A 17,351-nucleotide genomic window follows, 5' to 3' on the forward strand; every position below is an offset into this window, starting at 1 on the left:
GTATTATCAACTATGTGTACTGTGCTAGGCATGGGAGCTCTAGAACTTACTCATGCTATGTAACCAAACCCTCCTTGGCCAATACTTCCCAATGTTTCCATCCCCAACCCTGCCTCTGCCCCTGGCGACCACCAGTCTAGTCTCTGCCTCTATGAATTCTACTTTTATAGGTTTCACATATCAGCGAGATCATGTGGTATTTGTTTTTCAGGTAGTTCATTGTACGTGCAAAGAAACACTACTGGTTTTTTGTCTGTTGATTTTGTATCCTGAAATTTTACTGAATTCATGTATCAGTTTTAACATTGTTATGGAATTTTTGGGGTTCTATACATACAGGATCATGTCATCTGCAAACAGAAATAATATTACTTCTTCCTTTCCCAGTTAGATACTTTTGATTTCTTTTTCTTGTTGAATTGCTCTGGCTAAAACTTCCAATACTATGGTGAGTAAAATGTCAAGAGTGGGACTCCTTATGTCATACCTTAGAGGAAAAGCTTTCCATTTTATTACCTATTATGTTGTTAGCTGCGGGCTTTTCATGAATGGCCTTTATTGTGTCAAGTTTTTTATACCTATTTTATTGAGAATTTTTTATCATGGATAAATTCCTTGATATATACAACCTAACAAGACTGAATCGAGAAGAAACAAAGTTCGAAAAGACCAATACCAAATAAGGAGCAAAAACCTCCCAACACAGAAAAGTTCAGGGCCAAATATCTTTACGGATGAGTTCTACCAAACACTCAAAGAAGAATTAATACCAATCCTTCTTAAATGCTCCCAACAAATAGAAGAGAGAACACTTCCAAACTCATTTTATGAGGACAGCATCACCCTGATACCAAAGCCAGACAAAGACACTACAGAAGATAAAACTACAGACCAATATCTCCGATGAACACAGATGCAAAATGCTCAAAAAAATACTAGCAAACCAAATTCAGGGGCCCATCAAAGGGTGTATGCACCTTCACCAAATGAGAATATATCCCTAGGGTGTAAGGTTGATTCAACATACACAAGTCAATCAGTGGGATACACCACATTCATAGAAGGAAAGATAAAGCCCATATAATCAGCTCCGCAGATGCAGAACAAACATTTGACAAAAATATATTTCAGATAAACTTGTAAAATTCAGTTATAGCTGAAGATATAAAATTCTCTTTGATCCAACCCTGGGCACATTTTTTTATTTGGTAAAATGCTGGAATAGAGAGCAATGAAATGAGCTGGATAAAGCAAAGATAGCAAACTACAGCATCAAATGGTTCTTTTAGTCTCTCTTTGAAAATGTTTTCCAGTTGAAAAATGCACATGTTTATTCCAAATTTACTTCAAGTACAAGCAGACATTTCAGTCTCTTGCCTGCCAGCTCTCTCTTCTCTAACCCACTGTGGAGGCCACTTGACATCTGCAAGTGAGGGACAGCATGACATTTGTTTACTTCAAGGTCAAAGGTGAAATGTACTTGTCATTACAGTCCTCAGCAAATCCATGAGCAATCTATGTTTTTTTTTAAAGGAGCATCCAATATTTTAATGTGGTCAGAGGCACAAACAAGAGAACAGATGTTAACGTCTGGTGATGTCAGGACTACAAGAATTTTTTTCCCTAAACTTGGTTCTTCTTTATTTTTTACACATAATCAGTTTGCAAACATATTCAAAGGATATTTAGGGCAACCTAGAAACTAATAATTCATCTTGAACCGATGTCAAAAAGCAGATTCAAGAGCAGGGCACAAAATACATTTTGAGTGGTCTTTCTCTTCCATTCTCTCTCTTTACTTTGTTTGAGGCTCATGCCAATTTTAAAAATGGCCCCAAATATCACCTGTACTTCTTTTTAGAAAGTAGTACTATTTTTTCTTAAGAAAAAAGAAATCTTCTGGAATCACACCATTGGAGTTGTAAGTATGTCCTCTGTCCATAGAGGAGACCCCTGGAACTGTGGAAGCCTCCGCCTTCCCTCTGATCAAAGAAGTTCAACTGCCTGGTCTAGACTGTCCTACAGCTCTCAGTTTTTGTGAAAATGTTTCCCTTCCCCAGGAAGCCCATACGTGTGCTGAGCAAGTCTGAGTTGTCACCTTAGAATGAGCGTACCAGGGAATAAAAGCTCCCTTTATTCTCATAGACTAACATGGCTGCCACTATTTTTTTTTTTTGAGTTGGAGTCTCACTCAGTCGCCCAGACTGGAGTGCAGTGGCCGCTCCCGGCCACCGCAACCTCGACCTGCTGGGCTCTGGCGATCCTTCCGCCTCAGCCTTCCGAGGAGCCAGAATTACAGGCATGCACTACCACGCCCGGCTGATTTTTTGATTTATTGTCGAGATGAGGTCTCGCTGCCCAGGCGGGTCTCGAACCCGCTGGCTCAGGCAATCCACTCACCTCAGCCTCCCAAAGGCGCTGATTTACAGGCTGAGCCACCAAACCTGGCGGTTGCCACCATTTTGAAAGTAAATCAAACCAACTTGCCAAAGCTCTGCTTTTCTTTAAGAACTTAAATACCAACAGGGTCATTTATCATAATATCCTATTATCCTTTGGGGCCATGGGTTTTAATACAAAATTCAAAACACAAACCACAGTGCAGAATTCAACCCACATGCTTCCTGTTTCCACAAGTTGCCACTGGATCCCTGAAGTCATTTAGTTGCAATTTTTTATACAAAGATTATCAGATAATATGAGCAATTTGAAGAATTGAAATCTTCAGTTAAAACTCTTGCCTTTTAAACAGACACCATTTTGTTGAGATGCAATTTACATACCATAAAATTCACTATTTAAAAGAGTATAACTTGGTGGCTTTTAACATATTCTCGAGGTTTTACAACCAGCACCACTATCTTATTCTAGAACATTTTCTTCGGCCCAGAAAGAAACCTCACACTGAGAGGCTAAAACCAAGTCCTAGCTCCAACTACATGATTACAAACCTAATTTTTTGTGCCCTACTGGGAACAGCAACTCAAGGCTCAAAACACCTTTGTGCTGCTGCAATTTATTCTAACCTCTCTGGCACTAATAGTGCATGTTTTTCTCTACAAACCCCACAGGTTAGACTAGTCTCCCTTCAAATGGTGAAATTGCAGGTCTTGGCAGTACCACCCATTAGACCTGGAATACTTGGCCATTCCTTCCCACACAGGTGTGAGCCCCTATGAACATTCATCATTAAATATGATTCTCCCACTCCAGGGAGATTTGGTTTATCCCTTCCAAAGATAAGTTCTCTGACTCCAAACAACTGAGGTCCATCTATAGACCTCAGTTCTTCTTGCATAAAAACAGGGATTTAATGTAGATCAGGAATTTTTTTTTTTTTTTTGAGTTGGAGTCTCACTCTGTCACCCAGACTGGAGTGCAGTGGCCGCTCCCGGTCACCACAGCCTCAACCTGCTGGGCTCTGGTGATCCTTCCACCTCAGCCTTCCGAGTAGCCAGAATTACAGGTGCGCACTACCACGCCCAGCTGATTTTTTGATTTGTTGTAGAGATGAGGTCTCGCTGCCCAGGCGGATCCCGAACTTGCGGGATCAGGCAATCCATTCACCTCAGCATCCCAAAGGCGCGGGATTACAGGCTGAGCCACTGAGCCCGGCAGATCAGGAATCTTAAAACTATGACCTATACACTAAATCCAGCTTGTTGCCTGTTGTTTTAAATAAAATGTTCAAATCCAGTCCTTTGCCTGTTTTTGTAAATAACAAGTGTTTCAAAAAACTTTTGACAAATTAAATTTAATAGAGGTTATTTGAGCAAAGGACAACTTATGAGTCAGGCAGCACCCTGAACCAGTGAGGTCCAGAGAGCTCCAGCCAGTAGCATGAGCCATGAGCTTGTATATGCTGGACACATTGGCAAAGTAGGGAAAGCACCTGGCTGGCTGCAGTCAGGCGTCAGCCCAATCTTGGCAGGTATGATTAGTCAACTGCCTATGATTGGCTGAAACTGGGCATTTTGCTATACTCCTGCATTTGGTTTTGTTTAAACTGAGTTAGGTTGCAGTTCACCAGCAGGGACTCAAGGTATGGAGACTGCTTCAGGTTGAATTTACATTAATTGAACACAAGTTTTATTTGCACTGAGCCATGTCCACTTGTCTGCATATTGTCTATGGCTGCACTCATATAGCAGTAGTAGAACTGAGTTGTTGCAAAGCCTAAAAGACCCAGTCTCGACCTTCGCCCTGGCCCAGGCCTACCTCTCTTGACATTCTTCCAGCCTGACCATCTATCATCTGGGCCTCAGACAGATCATTTCTCAGTCAGTGGCAGAAGATAACTTGTGGGCTTGCTGCAAATGACTCGCAACCCTACTCGTCTCCAAATCAACACAATGTGCCTATTATTTAGTCTTTGTCAACCTTTCTACCAGAGGGCACATTTTAGTAACCCTTCAAAGATGAAGCAATATTCACAGGTGTTGTTAGGAACATCCAGGGGATGCCCTGCTACATAAGGATACCAAGCAGGTAGAAAATACAGAATCCCCAAAATGTAAGAAACTTGAGGCTGGGGAGGCTGGAAACTGAGTGAGCACTGCAAGCATCACAGGATGGGATAAAAGGGAAACTGAAGAAAATGAAAGGATTTACTAAACAGAAAATAAGAAGAAAATGGGAGGGGTATACAAGAGGGGATTTAGCACTCTGGAACTTGGAGGGAACAGAGGAGAGAGGTTTTCATCCCTGGCAAGGAAGAAGCCAAGATTGGAACAGCATTCACGTGTGGGTGTGCAGTGTCCCTCAGTGGACTCAGCCCAGAGCCAGTGGCGGCTGTGACAGGGAATCAGCCCCACACACAGGACAGCAAATCCTGAAAGGAGCCTGGTCACCAGAAAAGTCTGAAACTAAGATGCAGAATTGGACTGTGTCTGCCTGTAAATCATCCTAAGCCTAACCCGCCTGGTGGGCCACAGTCCCTGCCAGAGCTCACACACCCTCAACTTCACCAGCAAGGGATGGTTGACATCTGTTGTGTCAAGGTTTCAGGGAAAATGTCCTTTGCCGAAGCCACATCAACAAAGATACACACACCTGTGCCCACCAGCTCACTGGGCTTCCCGGGCAAACTATCTGCCAAAGGCCTCAGCTGTGCCATTTTCCCGAGAAAATTGCCGAGAGAGGTGAAGGCACCAGGAAAAGGGTCCCGGGCTGGGAGTGGACGTGGAGGCCAAGCCCATGCCTCCAGACGCACACCCAGGCACGTATACTCTAGGAAAGACAGCAGCAACCACCAAAAAGAGCCGATTTCCACAGGCCCGGGCTCTCCCGCCTCCCAAGCTGTTTCTTTAGAAACAGAAAGCAGCACTGAGCATAAATAGACTCGCGGCTGTGGGGAATTTACTTTTCTCTGTCCCTCTGGAGAAGTCAAAGATACTCCCGACATAAGAAGAAAAATGAGCGGAGCCAGATTTAAGACAGCTTGGAAATGCCTACTGGGACTATTTTTACTTTTTCTCATTCCATTGAAACAAAAGGTTCTAAAAATGGACCTGGAGAAGCCGAGTGTGGCTGGGACCATTCGGTAAGTTCCTTGAGAGCATGAGCCGTGCGTTACGTCTATGTATCTGCCCCAGAGTGACAGTCTTGGTGTCAGATGGAGGAAGGAGCCATCAGGCAATGCCGGCCTGGCCGAAAGCAAAAATCCAACATGGGAAGGAGGAAACTGACTGCTCCACAAGAGGGATGTGAACACAGGATTTTTGTCTGCACAACTTGCAGTCGTTATTTGGGATGAGAATGACAGGGGCAAACTGGATAAAAACCATGACCCAATAATTTGCTGCATCCAGAAAACTCACCTCACCATAAGGAATGCACACAGACTCAAAGTTAGAGGATGGAAAACAAATTTCCAGGTGAATGGATCACAAAAGAAGGCAAGAGTCACAAGAGTGATAGGGTTGGACCATAAAGTTGGCAAATAGAAGAGAAGACGGAGGTTTACCTCATGACACAAATTTCAAGCAGGCCCTAGGAGCGGTCTTGAGGCAAAGTTGTCCCTACTGCCTGGCATCCAGTCCAAGCTCCCCTGCAATCTGCAGTCCACATGCTGGCCATTCTAACCCACTCTGCCCAGAACTATGGGTTTCACATTCATGGAGTGTTTTCTTTAATGTGTCAAGCATTGTTCTAAGTTCTTTGAAATGTATTAGCTCACTTAATCCTTTGAGCAAGCCTTAGGGTCAGTACAATGATTTCCAACCATTTTACAGAGAAATGGACTGGACTGAGGCCTAAAGGGGTGAATCAGTTTGGCCAGTGTCACAGAGCAAGGAAGTGGGGAGGGCCAGCGTGTGAATTCAGATCCAAGCATCCTGACTCCAACCCTATCCTCCCGGATGATAACCTCTCTAGAAAAGCTGCCCTCTCTTTCCCCTCTGCCTTCCCTCTCCCCCACCCCCAGGGCCTGCAGATGACCACCTGTTCACCTCCACACATGCTTGTACTGCTCTTTTGCCTGGAACCCATCTCTCCTCTTTCTGCTGACCACAATTCTGAAAAATTGTCTGAACAATCCATTTAAGAAAGTCCTCACAGGAGCCTTTTTGTGATTATTCAATTCCTCTGAGTCTCTTGTTTTTGCAGAAAGTGCTAGACTCTCTGAGAATGAAGACCATATTAGACACCCTCCCCAAATGTCCAGGAAAGTGCCAGGCACAAAGTGCTGTCTCCATGAATCCTCACTCAATGGAGACCAGGTGACTGTGAGCCGTCTCCCACATGCGGTGGAGTCATTCAGCCTCCCAATGCTTACTTGTCATCTCTTCCAGCCCCAGATGTTTCACTGTCAGCCTGGGAGGTTGGTGAGGCCCTGGGGCTCTTTCTAGCCAAACCCACTTGACTTCCAGGTCCCAAGGCTCTTCCTGTCTCCGCACGCCCCCTCTGGGTCTGCCTTCACCACCCGCAGCGTGTGCCTTTGCGGCTTCTATGGCAGCATGTGTTATTTGAAGGACATCCCAAGGTCATCTCGATGCAATGTCAGTAGCATGCTGTGTGATGGGGACAAGGGCATCAGATGAGGTTGAGCTGGAAGGAAGCACATGCTCCCATGGGATTCTTCATGAGACTCTGTGGGCTTCTACACACACGTTTTGGAAAGCCGCAGCCCTGCCAGCCAACGAGCCTCATGTCTCCTGGGTGGAGCCAGTATTCACTGAAAAAAAAATCACTTGTTCCCTATATTTTCTTTACAAATAAGACAATTTGCATGGCTGAACATAAACATTTACTCATATTAGCATAATTACTATATTTAAATATCATATATCAGCTGGGCTCAGTGGTTCAGCCTGTCATCCCACGCCTTGGGAGGCTGAGGTGAGTGGATTGCCTGAGCCCGTGGGTTCAAGACCCGCCTGGGCAACTTGGTGAGACCTCATCTCTACAATAAATCAAAAATCAGCTGGGTGTGGTAGCACGCGCCTGTAGTTCCAGCTACTTGGAAGGCTGGGGCGAAAGGATAGCCGGAGCCCAGCGGTTCGAGGCTGCGGTGGCCGGGAGTGGCCATTGCATTCCAGTCTGGGCGACAAGAGTGAGATTCCAACTCAAAAATAAACAAATAAATAAATAAATAAATATCATATATCTATAGAGTGATGTTTAGAAAAGTTAGTTTTCGAAAGGTGCAAGTTGGAATTTCATTTCATTCATTCATTCACTGAGGCCTTTGGGTCCTAAAAAGCACGACTGATTGACTATGGTATGTACAGCAGTTGAATGCCACAGAAGTGGCATTGAGGAAATGATGCGTGCGCCTCAGGAAATCATCAGCCAGTGAGTAGACCGGACACAGTCCTGCGTAAATATAATCCTGCACGCGTGTGAAAATGTCTGTAGGAGGGTGACAAGGTCTTCTGGAAATCAGAGGATGTGGGGTTACTCTCAGGTCTCGGGGCAAAGACAAATTCAACGCAGGCGTACACTTTCCTCTAAGTCCAAGAGGTGGGATTTCGCAGATGGACCGTGTCAAGAAGCATGGGCCATCCAGCAGAGGGGACGGCAAGATTGGAAGTGCCTCAGAAGGCAGTTGGCAGAGTCAGGGGCTAAGGGCGACCGGGCTGATCTCAACACTCCCTGCGTGGGCATGTGACAAGGAGGCAGCTTCGTCCAGGCAGCAGGGAGCTCAGAGTGGGTCTCATCAGAGGATGCATGGTCAAGACAGGCCAAGTGACCAGGCAGGTCATTGTGTGTGGAGGGAAGAGGAGGACCAGGCCAAAGACAGATGGCCAGTTTGGAGAATGCTGCTGTGGGCAGGAGAGGGTCCCCGGAGAAGCCGACTGCAAGGGACAAGGCAAAGGGCCAGGAGGGATGGAGGAGCTAGGGGCTGCATCCATGTAGCACTCAAGGACACAGTGCCTGAGTAACTGTGACAGGTGCAGAGCTGCAGCCGTTCTCACGGACAGAGCTGAATCCTGGGAATGCGTGGCTGAGGCCCTCAATGCCATGCTGGGGAGGCCTGCAGGGGTGGCCCGCTGCATGGCCTGGAGCTGGGTGGGGCTGGATCAAGCCTTGGCACCAGGGGGTGGGGGGCTCTGGACTTGACCGGGGCCAGGGGAGAATGGAACTCAGGGGAGGCTATGAGTCTCTGTCGGGCCAGCCCTGCTCCTCTGCCTGGCCTTGGATGGGGCCAGCAGACCTTGAACCAGCATCCCTTAAAGTCAAAGTCCCCAACCTGTCACCAGGCCACCTCTGTTTAAGGACACTTGCACATGCCTTCTGGTACTCAATCCTCTCTCTAGCAAAAGCAGTGAGTTACGTACTAGTCTCAGGAAGAAAAGGCTGTGTCCATCCCTCCAAGCTCCCTGGCCTCAGCCAGCATGTTTCGAGATAAGGCAAGAGAGAAGTCGTGAGATCCCCTGAGGCCCAGGTCTACCCCCACGCAGCTTCCCCTCTATAAACCTTAGAAACAGCCCTTGCAGGGTGGAGCTCTCGGTATTTTAAACCAATGCCAACTATTCCCTCAGCAATTACACATCTATAGGAAAATGTTTTCTGTACAACTGGCTTTCTGAAACGTACTTGGAGTCGTAGTCGCGTGCCCAAACTGAATTGTGATATTTTTAATGCCCCTAAACCCAAAGCCAAATGTTTTCTTCTCCTACCTGTAACCCGATACTTCGTCCTTCCCTGCCTGGATGACCCAAGATTGACGTGGGCGGCAGAGAGAGGAGAGGTTGTGCTTGTAAAGACGCGCCTCAGTCACACGCATGAGAGTTGGCCATGGCTAGAAACCGCCAGCCTGAAGAGCCAAGTAGGCTGGCGTCGTGCAAAGCTCCCTGCGGGCCCCGGCAGGGCAGTGGGACCTCCAGCCCCAACCCCTGCACTCTCCAGACAGCCTTTCCCTTCAGCCAGCCCTGTTCAGCCCCACTGGCCCTCTGGTCTGTTACTCCTGGGTTTACAGTCTTGGTTCTGTTTTCCAATTGTTATGCCGGACCACAGAACGGGATCTCCATCACTGTCCCCTGAGTGGACGTCTTGACTCAGGGTCCCAGGAGTCCCTTCTATCTGTTACTTTGTCTTGATATTTTTGACCAGGTCTTGGCATCAACTCCAACAAACCCAGCCACGGCAGTTTGAGAAGCATCAGTCCACGGCACCCTCTCCAGGGCCAGCGGCATGTTTCCTCCAAGTTGCCAGCAGAGGCTTCTCTCATGGAAAAGCCCCCAAGGAAAGAGAATCTAGAAGCAGAAAAGGAAAGAAAAAAAAAAAAATATATATATATATATATATATATATATATATATATATCCTACCCTTCTCTTGAGGGAAACATGGGTTCTCCAGACAGCAGGGGAGGTATCTGTCGAACACCTTCTGAGCATCACCCTGGAAGTGGGCACGCATTGGCCCCTGGGAAGCCCTGGCCCTGCAGCCTGGAAGACTCCTCGTGGACACGCAGGCCTAGCAAGGTGGGCACAGCCCAGCCATGGACCAAAAGGAGCTTAGGAATTCAGTGGGGAGCTCAGTCATCCACTCGACTCCAAAATTTTGTAATGAATAATAGAACCTTTCGGCAGAGGGACCCAGCAAGGGAACATTCTAGGTTCTTCTACAAAGGAATGGAGATTGGGCAAAGTTGAGCAAGCCCTCATCCTGGGGGGAGGGAGGGTGCTTGGTAGCCTTACCAACTCAGGGGCGTAAGCAAGGAGGTTAGTGATCATCTCCCATTTCAATCCAGAATCCAGAGTCGCTGCTGTGAGGAGCTGAAATACACTCAATTCATTTTCCTGTCATGATGGCAATTGTGAGCCCTGGGACAAGTTGGATTAAAAAGTGAGGATGTGTCTAGCCAACAGAAAAACAACGGAGCCAATCTAGGTGCCCACAGACAGCAGACTGGATATAGAAAATGTGGAGTGTACACACGGTGGAATACTATGCAGCCATAAAGAAGAACAAAGTCATGTTCTCTGCAGCAACATGGATGCAACTGAAGACCATCATTCTAAGTGAACTATCACAGAAACACAAAACTGCATACCACACATTCTCACTCGTACACAGGAGCTGTACACTGAATACACACAAGCACAAGGGTGGGAATGACAGAAACTGGGGACTCCTAACTGGGGCAGAGAGGGAGGGGGTAAGGGCGGAAAGACCACCCACTGGGTGCTCCCCACCTCGGCGACGGGTTCCAAAGAAGCCCAAACCTCACTGTCACGCAATATGCCCATGTGACAGACCTGTGTATGTACCCCTTGAATCTAAAAAAATAATAGTAATAACTTAAAAGTTAGAGGGTGTGTCTCTAGTTCTCTTTTGAGAGCCAGTAGGAAGAAAAGTAACCAGGAGCTTTGTTCGTTTTTGTGATCACTTTAATCCTCCCTAGAAAATGTAAAATACCAACAAGTTTAAGCAACTCTCAGTTTGAAACGCATTGCAAATTCATTAAGTCAGACTCCACTGGTACAAATTTTATTATCCTTCAAAGAAAATCAAAGTTATTATTTTATTAATAGAGTACATAAGAATGAGGGAGAATGTGTGAGCACCTAAGAGAGAGAATGTAGAACATTCTTAAGTACCAGTCCAGATAGATAAGTACCAAGTTGTTGATTATGTGACTAATCAACTGATCTTTCAGTCACTCAACAAACTATTCACCTTGAGATGGATTGGGCCAGGACTATGGTGAACATTCAACTGTCTCCCTGTTTTTTCTTCCTTTTTAAAAAGAGCATGCAGCCCTGATCTGAGGCATGAAGTGTCCTGCCTGAGCAAACATGCATGGACCTGCCCTCTGGGAACTGGAAATTTGATGACGTATTTGACTACAAAAACACTCATACAAATCAAGTAAGATCCCACAAGACAAATTTATAAGATCAATGTGTATGAAAGTATTTTTGAAAACTGTAAAGTGTTCTGCAAGTTTTAACCAATTTTATTCACATCATCTCAGTCATCTTTATTCTTAGAGCAGCCAGAGTTTCATCTGTTTTTAAATATTCTACCATTCAGAATGTTTCCTAATTTTCACAGAACTTTCTCATCAATCAATTTTATTTAACCCTGGTAGGACTGTGTATCTAGAAAAGACTGAGATTCTGGAGTGGCATTACATCACATTAGAGCTTAGAAAGGTAAGATTCAGGAAGATTAAAATGACCCATCCAAGACCAAATAGCGAGTTGATAGCAAAACTAAACAAAAGTTCAGATCTCCTCATGAGCCAAAAAGTCTCCTCTTCACATACTCTGCCTTGTCCTCTATTAGAAAATCACACTGTGAGAAAATACTTGAAATACAGATTACCAAGCTTAGTATCTAAAAGATATAAATATCCCCTATGAGCAAATAAGAAAAGAAAAAAAAAAAAAAAAAAACAGGGAAAAATATCAATAAGCAACACAGAAGAAAAAACCTAACTTGTCAAAAATATATATAAAAATATATATATAAATATATATAAAAAAGAGCATCTGCAGAATCAGGAAAATAAAAAATAAGTCAAGATACAATTTCACACTCATAAGATAAGTAAATATGTGAAGTCCAGAAGTCCCAAATGAGAACTAGAACACGAGATGGTTAGAACCCTATTCCTTGTTGATCAGGGATCTATTCCTATTCCCTGTTGATCAGCTAATGGGAGCCTCACTAAGTACCATCACGTTGGAGAACAATTCAACAATATCTGATACAGTTAAAGATGCCATTACTTAAGACTCCACAAGTCCACCGCTAGGTTTATACTCCAGAGAAGTTCCTGGTAGACTACAGGTTCACAAGGAGATAGGAATAAGAATATTCTTAGCAGCATTTTAATAAGGCAAATGTTTAAAACAGCTTAAATATACCTGGATACATTTGAAACCATTTGGGAATGGACACGTTGATACAGTGGCATAATGGAGAGCATTTATCGGCAGCATCGACGTGTATATACATGGCTGGGTCTCTAAGACATCATGGCAGAAGAGAGAAGCAGGGTAAGGACATATAAACTGTGCAGCAGCAGGACGCTATTTTTGCAATTTTTTAAAATATGCAAACCAATACCATATGTATTAAAATTTCACTTAGCACATACTTAGAGTCGAGACACAAAGAGAAATGTGCTGTCTGTCTTGTAGTGAAGGTATTGATTCATGGACGTAAATACTACACACCCGCTTCAAGATAATGGCTGTTAAAAGATAAATAGGACAGGCTCGGTGGCTCAGCCTTAATCCCAACACTTTGGGAGGCTGAGGTGAGTGGATTGTCTGAGCCCAGAAGTTCGAGACCAGCCCAGGCAACTTGGCGAGACCTCACCTCTACAACAAATAAATAAATAATTAGCCAGGAATGGTAGCACCCACCTGTATTTCCAGCTGCTTGGAAGGCTGAGGCAGAAGGATTGCTGAAGCATAGGAGGTCGATGCTAGGGTGGCCGTGAGTGTGCCACTGCACTCCAGCCTGGGCGAAGAAGTAAGACTCCAACTCAAAAAAAAAAAAAAAGCTAAATAAATAAAAATTCTATCAACATTTTGGCATATATCTTTCCAGCAATTTTCCTGCATGTGTGGGTATGGATATATGCATACATAATTTAAAACATTAAAATCATATTTTATATGCCCAAAAAAGGGTCATATCTTAGGAGGCCAGAAAGAAATTAGATGCTTGGGTGGGGGCAGGACCATGGTGGGCATTCAGCTGTTCCTCTAGTTTTATTTCCCATTAAAAATATTTGGCAAAATGTCATATTTCTGCCTGTCTGTCTTGCTGTACTTTAAAGATTTTGTAACTAAGTTTAATTGAAAAAAGAAATCTTCACTGTTTTAATTAATACAATTGGTCTTCTATCTATTGAAAACCTAGCATGCCACACAGAATGTGAATCTAAGCAATATTAGGGTGCTTGTGGGGAAATTTATCCTTACATGATTCTTTGCCCATTTCCTGTTGGGAACCATAAAAAAGATTATACTTTTAAAAAAAAAACTCTTTCAGCATTTTTAAAGATTAATTTGAAAGGCTCTTGGACTGCTTTGCCTCTAAGTGATTGTCTTTTCAGAAGAAAATTTTCCTAGGCTCTTATTAACTGTAATTAAAGTTATTCTCCCATACTGCTCTTTGATTCCTGCTTCACAGATAGATGATAGATTGATAGATAGATAGATAGATAGATAGATAGATAGATAATAGGTAGACAGATGATAGGCAGATAGGTGATAGCTAGAGAGATAGATACACACATGATAGATATACAAATGATAGATGGATAATAGATAGAGCTACATAGTTAGCTAGGTGATTTATAAATGATGGATAGATAATATGAAGGTAGCTAGATAGATGACTGATAAACAGATGATAGATCATGATAGAGATATAGAGAGATAGATAATATATACATAAATGATAGATAATAGGTTGATAATTAGATAGATAGTTGGTAGACAGATAATAGGTAGACAAGTAGATGACAGGCAGATACATGAGAGACAGATAAATAATAGACCATGATAAAGATAGAAAGATAGACAGATGATAAACAGATCATGATAGAGATAGATAGATAGAAAGATGAGACAGATAGATGGTAGATAGATAGATATAGAGAGGTCAGTGATAGTAGATAGGATAGTTAGATAATGCGATAGATGATAAACAGATAGCTATAAATAGGTAGATGACAGATTAGACAGATTAGATAGATAATGATTATGATGATGACAGGTAGGTGGGTAGATTGATAGATAGATAGAAGATAGATAGATAGATAATTCTCTTTGATGTGTGACTTTCTTCCTAACAGGTTATAAGATTTTGGAGTTTGCGGGAAATGCTGGGGTATGAAAAAGATTGGAAAGAAAAGGAGGGAGTTAGGAATTTTCCCGTCACATCATTTCACCACAGTTCTCCCTAAGTTGCAGTTCCTTTGAACGCCACCCTCCACATGCCAAATCATAACACCACTATCAGTGGAGAGGGGTCAGCATGACTTCTGAGGTTCTCTTTTCAAGCTCTGAGGCTTTAACACTCTACACTTAACCATTCTTCTCAAGCCAGGGACTGTAAGATTCCAAGGGTAGCCTCTGACGGATATCGATCATTACATAGAATTCAGGCACATGTTTCTGGGTCTTGGACTGAAATTTTCTTGGAAGCCAATTTTTCATCCACGATTAATTAAATCTCCCCAATAAAGCTCAGTGCTGACCAGCATACTCATGGCACTGCTGCTCTCAGGAGCTGACCCCCACCAGAGAGAGAGCCAGTAAGGAGACAGCCCAGGGATGGATGGATGGATGGATGGATGGATGGATGGATGGATGGATGGATGGATGGATGGATGGATGGATGGATGGACAGACGGATGGATGCCAGTGTCCCTGCCCAGGGCCTCATCCTGGGCCCTCTCTTTGGTCTCTCTCCACCTTGACGGCCTCGACATCTCCAGATAGACAGCTCCATCCTCCCATTCCCTGAGCCCAGGCCTCTGCTGCGCTTGGGCCCTGGCCAAGCCCTTCTCCGGCCTGGGATCACCAAGTATCCCGTTGTCCAGAGACGAGCCCTGGCGCCCCCCACAGACTCCTCAGCACCCTGCCCCCATCCCACAGCCACACAGTCAGGGTCTGTTTTCCTGTCAGTGATGCCCCCACTGCATCCCCTCTCCCACCCCTGGACCCGACACACCAAGTCCTGTGCTTAGCACATGATAGAGACTCCACTCATATTTCTAGAATGAAATCTCGCACACTGTCTCAAGGCAGAGTGTCCTAAGCACATACGAGTCACCAAGATGGACAATGAAGTCGGGTTCCCCTGAAAGGGTTGGACAGGGGTTCACCGAGCTCTGTGACCAGACAGGGGACTGTGAGCTCCAGAACTATGTGTGGAGAAGGACAGCCTCCAAGTCTCCTTCACAGAGGACACGTTACAGGCACCAGAGCTCTGACACGTAGGATGCATATGGCAGGACTCTTTGGAAAAGCAGAAGAGCCTCCGTCTTGCTCCCCTCCAGGGCGAAAATGTACGCCAGGCATGGGTTCAGAAACCTCGCTCATGAACTAAGGGTCTGTACGACCAACGTGGTGAGTGAACAGAAGACATCCCATGCTCCAGAGACCTCCTCCTCGCCGTCACCTGCCATGGTTCATCGAACCCGCTCAGAAGGCCTGGGTTTGGACTTAGGCTTTGAAAAAAGACAATCTGATTAGTGAAAAGGGGTCTTCCAAATGACCTTGTTTTCTCATACAATTCAACAACACTGTCTATTCTGAAAAACGCAAGTGTAAAATGAGCCTTCAGAATGTGACCCATGCATCTAAAAAAGCATTACCGCTCAGGTTTTTCAAGATTAGCAAAAGTCATCACCGTGAGGTTTCCTTTCGCCATCTGGATAGTGATGGGCACCAGAGTAGCTGCCGGTGCCCCTGGAATCTCACCCTCCCTCTGGTTGCCTCAGTCATCAAACAGAAGACCAGGTCCAAGTGAGTCTTAATGTGACTTTGGGAGTTTTTGGTGAGTTTATAGACTCCTCTCAAATCCCATTTCGGTCACTAATATTAACGAATGAACGCTCTTTCATTGTAGCAAAGACACATGCAATTTGTCCAAACAGCTATACGCCAAACGGGCGGACCCACAGTGACTTAGAGACTTTTGGAGAAACTTCCTTCCCTGGGCACAGTTGGCCCCGTTGTTTCTGCCTGACCTCACAACGCGCTAACCGTGCTGACCGCTCTGGCATCGGAAGGACAGCTGGAGTGGCTTCCAGGAGGATCAGGAGCCTTGAAAAGTTTCATGAGCTCAGGATAGCATTCCTGACTACGTAGTGATAAGTGATCCTCAAAAGTACTCATCCCTAAGTGTCCGCATTTACAGGAAGTTGGGTCCTCTGCTTAAGTCCTTACTTCATTTACTTTTATTATTTGACTTATTCTGTTGTTACTTATATCGCTACTGCCTGTGGTGGTACTACTTATCGTGTGATTACTCCAAGGGCCTCATCCGGACACCTTCTCTCACAAACATGCACACTGACGACTTTTGTACGGCCGGTGCTCTTCCTGCTTTTACCAGCACCAAGGCTCATGGAATGAAGGACTGTTTTCTTAATTAAAAAAGAAGTTTGGCCTTTGGGCTTCAGGTTCCTTTGCCTTCAGACTTGGGGAAGAGTGCAAGGCCCTCCTAAGGAGACCCTTGCAAATCTGATAGACTACGAATTTCCAGAAAAAGCATTTTCCAATCCTGGACAATATTGCTCAATGTCAAGTGGGGGCGGGGGACGATGTTTTTGGTTTGTGTTTTTGAGAGAGACAGGGTCTCACTATGTTGTCCAGGCTGATCTTAAACTCCTGGCCTCAAGTGATCCTCCCGCATCGGTCTTCCCCAAGTGCTGGGATTACAGGCATGAGCCACCATGCCCAGTCTGTTCACTGCTGATCTTGGTTAAATGATCTTTATCTCTCAGTCTCAGTTTCCTCATCTGTAAAGCCAAGTTTATAAGCCTTCTTAAAGGACTTCCATAAGTATTCTTCAAGAGGCCACCTTGAAAAGCACAAGGTCTAGCGCTTGGAAGAGACTCAATATTTTAACCCTCACTCCTTCACCTCAGCTTCTCAACAGAGCCCTTGCCTGGGAGTCAGGAAGAGTCCAGGAAATTCCCCACAAACCTCACAAGTCAAGTGAGTGTTTTTATACGTAGAGTAAAGCCAAAAGTATCCAGGCTGCACTAATTCACATGCTGTGACCATTTCTTCAAAGACCTCCCTTAGCAAAAACTTGCTTCATGAACAATGCAAATCACAATGCCAAGAATATCAAATGTAGAACATTTTAAAATCCTGGCAGTGTGTCCCCCTCAATACCTCCACAAGCCTGAAAGCTGGGCT

The sequence above is a fragment of the Carlito syrichta genome, unplaced genomic scaffold (genome assembly GCF_000164805.1).
Source record: "Carlito syrichta isolate Samal-C Ts95f unplaced genomic scaffold, Tarsius_syrichta-2.0.1 Scaffold304432, whole genome shotgun sequence".
NCBI lineage: Eukaryota > Metazoa > Chordata > Mammalia > Primates > Tarsiidae > Carlito > Carlito syrichta.